At 39.4% G+C, this 8,973-nt stretch overlaps 1 long non-coding RNA gene across 1 annotated transcript; it reads left to right on the top strand.

Annotated features, from left to right (window-relative positions):
• The first annotated feature begins 283 nt into the window (after positions 1–283).
• Positions 284–8,071, top strand: LOC117530336. Its single transcript, XR_004566326.1, has 3 exons — positions 284–293; positions 4,252–4,253; positions 7,945–8,071. It is a non-coding gene; the product is annotated as an uncharacterized LOC117530336 (long non-coding RNA).
• Positions 8,072–8,973: the final 902 nt, after the last annotated feature.

The raw sequence follows: 8,973 nt of genomic DNA, 5'->3' as shown, positions 1-8,973 counted from the left end.
TTCAAACAGTACAAATTGTGTATAACGCAATAAACAATTTACTTCCAGCAAATATTAAAAATATGTTTTTTAACAGATCAGGGGATTACAGTCTGAGGGGGAAATTTAATTTAAAGCATCAGTGGGCACGAACAACATTAAAGGTTTCTGTATTTCTGTCTGTGGGGTGAGGATGTGGAACAGATTGGGAGTGGGGCTCAAGCAATGTCCAAGCATGAACCAGTTCAAACAGCGGTACAAAAATATGGTTTTTTCTGGGTATAGGGAGGAGGAAGGGTAATGAGGGTTAGGGTGTTTTTGTTTTTTGCTTCGGCTTGTAAATATATAGTATTTTGTATGTAAGTAGGTATGTGTAGGTGTATATTTATGTTTGTGTATATATATATGTGTATATATGTGTATGTATGTTGATGTGTGTATGTATATATATATGTGTATGTGTATGTATATGTGTATATATATATATATATATATATTGATATCGGTTTAGGTGTGTAGGAATCTATGTGTATATGTGGCAAAGGGTATTACTGGTTGTGGGGAAGAAGGGGTAGGGATAAATAAGCTGATGCTTCACCCTACCCCTTTTCGGACATGTTGGGTACACAGTAGGAACTTTTTTGTTGTTGTCTTTACTGATCTATCTTGTAATTGTTGTTGTATCAAATGTTCGAAATAAACAGTTTTCATTCATTCATTTTCATTCATTCATTTTCATTCATTCATTCATTCATTCATTTTCATTCATTCAAGAAAAAACAAACAATAAACAAAGATCCCCATATCCCAAAGTAAAAACAAAAACAATTAAGTACAAGCAAAAATAATGAAAGTATTTAAAACCATAAAAATAATTACAGGCAATAGAACATATTTTAAAATAAAGTCAAATTTCAAATGCCAACAGGCAGTCTGGTCCACAAGATACAAGCATGGCAGTTCTAATGTGTCATTGTGCCCTTGCTAAGTGCAGCAGGATGGATAACTGGCCCTGATGTTTTTCATCTGGTGTCTGATTCCAGCAAATCATTGCAGGAGAATGCTCACACAAAAGCGAGCAGAGCGCACCTGTCTCTATTTCGCTTGCTAGAGCTTGGCTGCAGTTCTTAGTCTGGTGTTTCCATTTCCACATTCCTGTGCTGAAAGGTAGGCATCCCGGCTACTACTGTGGGCTCTTTGAAGCTGTCAAGCATTTATTTGAATGGTTTTGCTGCATGCTGCTCGTCACTTTGTTGCCATTTGGTCATTCGATGCAGGTTGTTCTTGCTTAGCGATGATTTCGACATTGTGCCGTCTGGGACTGCTTTGGCGGTCTGCGGTTGAGAGGATTGAGACAGCAGACTGATTTGCTGTTGGACGCCACTGCTGCTTTGTTCTATACTGCTGGATGTGCCACGTATGTCTGTGCTGGACTGGGGGGTGCATTTGTTGCTGGATTATGTAGTGCTGTGGTGCTCTCTTGTGCTTATTTTATTAACTTTTTTTGTGTGTGTGTGTGTGTGTGTGTGTGTGTGTGTGTGTGTGTGTGTGTGTGTGTGTGTGTGTGTGTGTGTGTGTGTTTTTTAATCCCATTGTTCTCATTTTTATTTCTTATTATAATTCCTAATTAAATTACATTTTAGATAGTGGATGGTTTTTAGATAGGAAAACAAATTTCAATTGGACACTGCAGTCTCGTTTGAGGGCGGGTACTAAACGGGTAAAATATGACGTAATTTCTCTACTTCCGAAGAAAAAATATTGCATTTTGTCTGAGTTTTTGGGCAAATTGCACGCAAACAAAGTGAAAATGCAAAGAAAAATTGACGATGCGGTGGGAAAGTGAATGTGTTCGGTTTGCTTATGACCTGGAACACAAACACGTCGAGGCGGTTTTGCAGGTGAGAGAACGCAGCTACTCTGGTTAGCTGTGTAGGCTAACACTTACCAACACATCTCCCATTTTCCTTGTCTTTCCTTCTCTACTGTGAACCAAAAAAAACCCAAAACACTTTTCGCGACTGCTTTGGTGATTGCAGCTGAAAACAAAACGGGACACCATTTTTCCATGTGAACTTATGCTGTGTATACATTGCACAACGGGACCGGCTGTCCCCATAAGTGGTCAAATCCCGCGATATCATGCAGGATTCAAACGAGACTGTGGTGCCCTATTAATAAATTATTTTGTATTTTGAACTACTTCTCTGTCTCTCTCCTTTGCAGATGAACATGAGTGGCTTGTTTTAAATTGGTTCAATTAAAGAGTTCCCTCAGTGAAATTCCCAAGGTGGTGTTGTTGAGCAACAAAATATTATTACCACTATTCTTTTCTCATCTATTCTGTTTCGAAAGGTTATATAAGGTTCAGTGTCTATTTCTCTTATCAGTGTTTACACCGCTCTTAGACTTCTTTTAACTGCCAGTAAATCTCCAGTTTTCTTATATGCACGAGTGTGTTACTGTGCTCTTGCTAAGGTCTCTTATCTGCACGAGAAGACACAGAAAGTCTCCACTTCTCTTATCTGCAAAGGCACAACAACAGGATACCAGTGTGGTGAATTGGTAACCCAAGGTACTGTTTTTGTGTGTTCCAGTTTGAACTAGCTAGCTACATGGCCTGACATAACACCACAATCCGATTCAGTGCATTACTGAGCACGTATGGGGTGGACCACCACTCTGTCACTGTGAGGCCAATAGGAACCAATTGTGAGAATAGGTACACCCATTGTAATGGAGAGGGGACTAATGCATGCTATAAAAAGCCACTGTATATGTGTTCATGGTTCTTTTTGAAGAAGTTCCTGCGTGAGTTACGTTCATTAAGAACCCAGATCTATCTGACTCTGCATGAGATTTCAAAAAATTGTCTTTTCTGTATTTAAAGCATAGACTTCCGAGCCCTTTGTTTGGGACAGTTTCATCAAACAACCAGGTCATTACAGCAAGAAAAGGCTCTGAAGCCTGCTGACTTCTTTTTAGCCCTTAGGACACAGAGCAAGTCTGCATCCAAGGACCGCAGTGCATGAAGACGCACATAAGGCTGAACAAGTTCAGTAAGATAATTAAGTTCATAAATGTTTAGAGCCTTATATGTCAGCAACAAAACCTGGAGCAGGTGAAGGGAAGGCAGAATGGCTGTGATCAAACCTCCTGGTCTTCATCAAGACTGTAGCAAGGTCAAGGTCAACTTTATTGTCCCATTAGGGAAATTTGCCTTAGGCGTTGCACTACATTATCGCTTCACAGGGCAGAGAACAATTTACAAAAGGACACAAATCACATAAAACACAGAATTAAAATCTTAGACTAAAATCAGGAAATACTGTTATATGGCTGGGGGGGCCTGGCTGCCGGTTTGTTTGTCTTTTTGTTTTCCTCCCAGGTGGCGTGCATTTGGGACTGAGTGGCTGTGTTGCTGAGGCTGTCAGGACCTCACCCTGATCACCTGCGACTCGTCAGGACTCACAGCTGAGGTGCATCTGGATGGATTGGAGCATGTTGGCATTTAAGACTGGAGTGCACAGTGTGTATTTGCCAGAGACTCGACCTTGTGACCAGACGGGTGAGATCGTCGTCTTGGGAGCCATCTCATCAGCAGCGGATGCTGAGAAACGTCCAGGTTTGATGCACGGTCTGTGAAAGAGGAGGGGGTGAGGTCTCACGCTCGTCAGCACACTTCCTGAGGTACGTTGGATTTTGTGACTAACATTTATACAGTCAGTAAATGTGGTGTCCCTCACACCTTATTGTATTGAGCTGTTTGTTAGTCATGTATCAGCTTCCACTGCGGTGGAGTTTTGTGAACGGGATGTTCCATGCCTGCAGGTTGGAAGCTGATCAGTAATCAAGCCAGGAAGTGTTTGCTGTTTGTACACCTTTAAGTGTTCTGTGTGTAGAGTGTGGACTCACATAATGGTTCCTTCTTTCACAGACTCGGTTGTTGCGGCCACCTGGGGGGTGTCGGCGGGGTCCTTGGGTCCGAAACAGCTTCTGGCTCCGGACCGTTAGCGCTGCTGGGAGCGCACCACGCCAGGCCGCATCTTTTTGTATTATCACTGTTATGTATTAAATTCAGTTAGCCTTTGTACCATGCTCTGCTTATTTCATACTGGGTCCTTCAAACGCTGGTCGGTTCTCCGAGCTGCGTCCGACACATAACAAATACATTACAATGACAACACAGAGACATTCAAGCAGCAGCATTTTGGTACCATCTGTAGACATCCTACACTATTTTGTGGCAATCCAGAAAATAAAACGTTACAGTAGTCAATTGTGGAAGACAAAGATGTGAATTAAAACTTGTGAAATTTAAAACAAATCACCCTGATGTACATTTACACTTTATAAGTTCCATCAGTGCAATAACTTAGTGTCATCAGGTCAGACTCACCACGCTGTTACTTTATTTTAAAGAGTGTTGTTCTAACATTTATTGTTAATTTGTTTCTTTACAGACATGCAGCTGTTGTTGGTGATTAAAGAAGAAACTCTCCCTGAACACCAGGAATGGAATCTGAGTGTTGACCAGGAGGACATTAAAGATGAAGAGAAGCTATTGATAAGTCAGCAGGGAGAGCAGCTTCAGCAGCTACAGGAGGCAGATCTCTCCAAGTTTGGTTTCACCGCCGTCCCTGTGAAGAGTGAAAATGATGAAAAACCAGAGTCATCACAACTTTATCAAAGCCGAAGTGATGAGAGCACAGAGGCTGAGCCTGTAGCCAGCAGCTCATCTGTACACAGAACACTGACAGCAGAAGCTGATGGAGAGGACAATGGAGAACCACAACCACCTAGCAACTCAGGTCCAAACAGTCATTTAGAACCAGATACCAGTGACAGGAGTTCAGACAGTTCTGGAAGTGAGACTGATGACAGTGATGACTGGAAACAGACCAGAGAACTTCAGTCAAGTTTTAACTCTCAAAAAAATGCCAGTATTGTTGGTTTAAGCAATTGCAACATCGCCAAGAAACCATTTAATTGCTCTAAACATGTAAAAGCATCTGCTCACATGAACAACTCAGAGAAACACAGGGGGAAGCAAGCAAGCATAAAAACATTTAGCTGTTCTGATCAGAGTAAAAGACAGAAACAAAAGGGCACTCTGAATAAAGGCATGACAATTCAGACAGGACAAAAACAGTTTGGCTGTTTTGAATGTGGTCAAAGATTTGGAGATAAGCGCAACCTGAAGAGACACATCATAATTCATAGAGGACAAAAACCATTTGGCTGTTCTGAATGTGGTCAGAAATTTGCACTAAAGAGCTACCTCAAGAGACACATGATAATTCATACAGGACAAAAACCATTTGGGTGTTCTGAATGTGGTCAGAAATTTGCACAAAAGAGCTACCTCAAGAGACACATGATAATTCATACAGGACAAAAACCATTTGGCTGTTCTGAATGTGGTCGAAGATTTGGACAAACCAGCACTCTGAGCAGACACATGATAATTCATACAGGACAAAGAAATTTTGTCTGTTCTGAGTGTGGTCAAAGATTTGGGAAAAAATACAACCTCACGACGCACATGATAATTCATACAGGGCGAAAAGAATTTGGCTGTTTTGAATGTGGTCAAAGATTTGGACGAAATAGCACTCTGAACACACACATGAGAATTCATAGAGTTCAAAAACAATTCGGCTGTTCTGAATGTGGTCGAAGATTTGGACAAAAAGGCAACCTGAAAACACACATGATAATTCATACAGGACAGAAACCATTTAGTTGTTCTGAATGTGGTAAATGTTTTGGAGACAAGAGCACTCAGGTCACACACATGAGAATTCATACAGGACAGAAACCATTTACTTGTTTTGAGTGTGGTAAAAGTTTTGGACAAACAAGCAATCTGTATAGACACATGAGAATTCACACACGACAGAAAAAAGACAAAAACAAATCCAAGAGAAATGGAAAAAATACACAGAAAATGCTACAATAGAACTAATTAAAATGAGAGAAAGAGTAACAAAGGAATACCTAAACTGCTTTAAAAAGATGTGCAGTTCAGAGTTGACACCAAAGAACAAGTTCACAGCCATAAACTAGTTTGCAAAACCAGTGGTGACGTATTGGTTTGGCATAGTTGACTGGCCACAGTGTGAGCTTAATAAGTTAGATAATAAAACCAGGAAGATGCCCTCCACACCCTCTACAAAGTTACATATAGAAATCAATGCATGGACAGAATACAACCCCTGGCAAAAATTATGGAATCACCGGCCTCGGAGGATGTTCATTCTGTTGTTTAATTTTGTAGAAAAAAAGCAGATCACAGACATGACACAAAACTAAAGTCATTTCAAATGGCAACTTTCTGGCTTTAAGAAACACTATAAGAAATCAAGAAAAAAAAGATTGTGGCAGTCAGTAACGGTTACTTTGTTAGACCAAGCAGAGGAAAAAAATATGGACTCACTCAATTCTGAGGAATAAATTATGGAATCACCCTGTAAATTTCCATCCCCAAAACTAACACCTGCATCAAATCACATCTGCTCGTTGACATTGACCCTATGTCATGAAATTGACCCTATGTGTCTTTTTGCAAGGAATGTTTTCACAGTTTTTGCTCTATGGCAAGATGCATTATCTTCTTGAAAAATGATTTCATCATCCTCAAACATCAGAAAAGTGTCCAAAATATCAACGTAAACTTGTGCATTTATTGATGATGTAATGACAGCCATCTCCCCAGTGCCTTTACCTGACATGCAGCCCCATATCATCAATGACTCTGGAAACTTACATGTTCTCTTCAGGCAGTCATCTTTATAAATCTCATTGGAACGGCACCAAACAAAAGTTCCAGCATCATCACCTTGCCCAATGCAGATTCGAGATTCATCACTGAATATGACTTTCATCCAGTCATCCACAGTCCACAGATGCTTTTCTTTAGCCCATTGTAACCTTGTTTTTTTCTGTTTAGGTGTTAATGATGGCTTTCGTTTAGCTTTTCTGTATGTAAATCCCATTTCCTTTAGGCAGTTTCTTACAGTTCGGTCACAGAAGTTAACTCCAGTTTCCTCCCATTTGTTCCTCATTTGTTTTGTTGTGCATTTTCGATTTTTGAGACATATTGCTTTAAGTTTTCTGTCTTGACGCTTTGATGTCTTCCTTGGTCTACCAGTATGTTTGTCTTTAACAACCTTCCCATATTGTTTGTATTTGGTACAGAGTTTAAACACAGCTGACTGTGAACAACCAACATCTTTTGCAACATTGCGTGATGATTTACCCTCTTTTAAGAGTTTGATAATCCTCTCCTTTGTTTCAATTGACATCTCTCATGTTGGAGCCATGATTCATGTCAGTCCACTTGGTGCAACAGCTCTCCAAGGTGTGATCACTCCTTTTTAGATGCAGACTAACAAGCAGATGTGATTTGATGCAGGTGTTAGTTTTGGGGATGAAAATTTACAGGGTGATTCCATAATTTATTCCTCAGAATTGAGTGAGTCCATATTTTTTTCCTCTGCTTGGTCTAAAAAAGTAACCGTTACTGACTGCCACAATCTTTTTTTCTTGATTTCTTATAGTGTTTCTTAAAGCCAGAAAGTTGCCATTTGAAATGACTTTAGTTTTGTGTCATGTCTGTGATCTGCTTTTTTTCTACAAAATTAAACAACTGAATGAACATCCTCCGAGGCCGGTGATTCCGTAATTTTTGCCAGGGGTTGTATATCTCCCTTGTAGAGAAGGCAGTCTGAGGCTCACAGAAATCAGCCAGGCCTACAGAGCATCGATAATAAGTATCGAGCAGTAGTTAAAGAATTCTGAAGAAGAATTCATGAAAAAGGTACCACAACATCACAATGAGACCTTATCCCAACAGACCTCCATTATTACATTGGCAGAAAACAGAGATCTGTTAGTAGGGCAAGAAAGCAACAGTCTGACATTTGCACCAAAGATGGCAAGACAGACCAGGGGAAAATCAAGCCAAAAAAGAACAAAAACTGTGAGTGGACTGATGGAAGCAGCACAGAAGGGCTGGATGATTCCCAGAAGAACTGAAAAAGGAATACATGGTTAAAGAAGGATCAGTGCCGATTGTGTCATATTGCGGTTAAGAGTGTAAACCATCTAATATCAGCATGGCAGACGGACATGTAAATATCTACACAGCTGCACAAGAAAAGTCTCAACTTTAAATAAGATTTTTTTTTAAACTATCAATTAATCAAAGAAAATAGCACAGTGGTTTCATATTTCTTTTTACTTAATGTACACATTAAATTTCATGCTGTTTTATTTGTCTAAAAACAAATGATCACAGTTCCTTATCAATAGCTCCAAAGCTCCTGCCAAAACTAGGAAAACTCAGAAATGAGTGAAGGTTGAACAAGTCGATGTATTAATGTGCTATAAATACTCAAATTGTTCCATTTGAATTACTGAGAACTATTATTTTTTTCATTCTTTGAATTGTTATTTCCTTTACTGTGTACTTTTCTGAACCACAATGTATGTTTTTTGGATTAAAGACCAGTAGCACAATACAAGTTGTGTGAAAAGACAAGTAGAAAAATTGACCTGACCCAACAAAAAAATTTATATTTGGAGATTTTTTTTTTTTTTTTTTTAATAGAGTCTACACCAGCCTGCAGAATAAATGGAATTTAGCTTTTATTAAAAACCAGGAACCTTTAAAGTCAACACATACTGAACCATGTTTGTGTTTAATGACTGTGTGTTTAAGAAGACAACGCACTTATTAAATTACATTACAGAAGTAAATAAATAAATAAATAAACGTGCTGCAGAGTAAATTCATCCAACACGAATGACAAACTTAAGAAGAGTTTGCATTCACACTCTGTCACGGTGTTAAAGTATTTGATGCAGCTCTGCTGTTCAGATTAAAACTGCTGTGTGTAGATTTGTGAAAACTGCAGCAAAGAAAAGCTCACAAAAAGTTTTTCATTTATCCTTTTATTTGGTGTTGAATGAAGTAAAAGCTGTAGAAAA

The sequence above is a fragment of the Thalassophryne amazonica genome, chromosome 18 (assembly GCF_902500255.1).
Source record: "Thalassophryne amazonica chromosome 18, fThaAma1.1, whole genome shotgun sequence".
Classification (NCBI taxonomy): Eukaryota; Metazoa; Chordata; class Actinopteri; order Batrachoidiformes; family Batrachoididae; genus Thalassophryne; species Thalassophryne amazonica.
The sequence above is the reverse complement of the archived record's forward strand: the minus strand, read 5'-3'. Positions and strand labels throughout refer to the sequence as shown.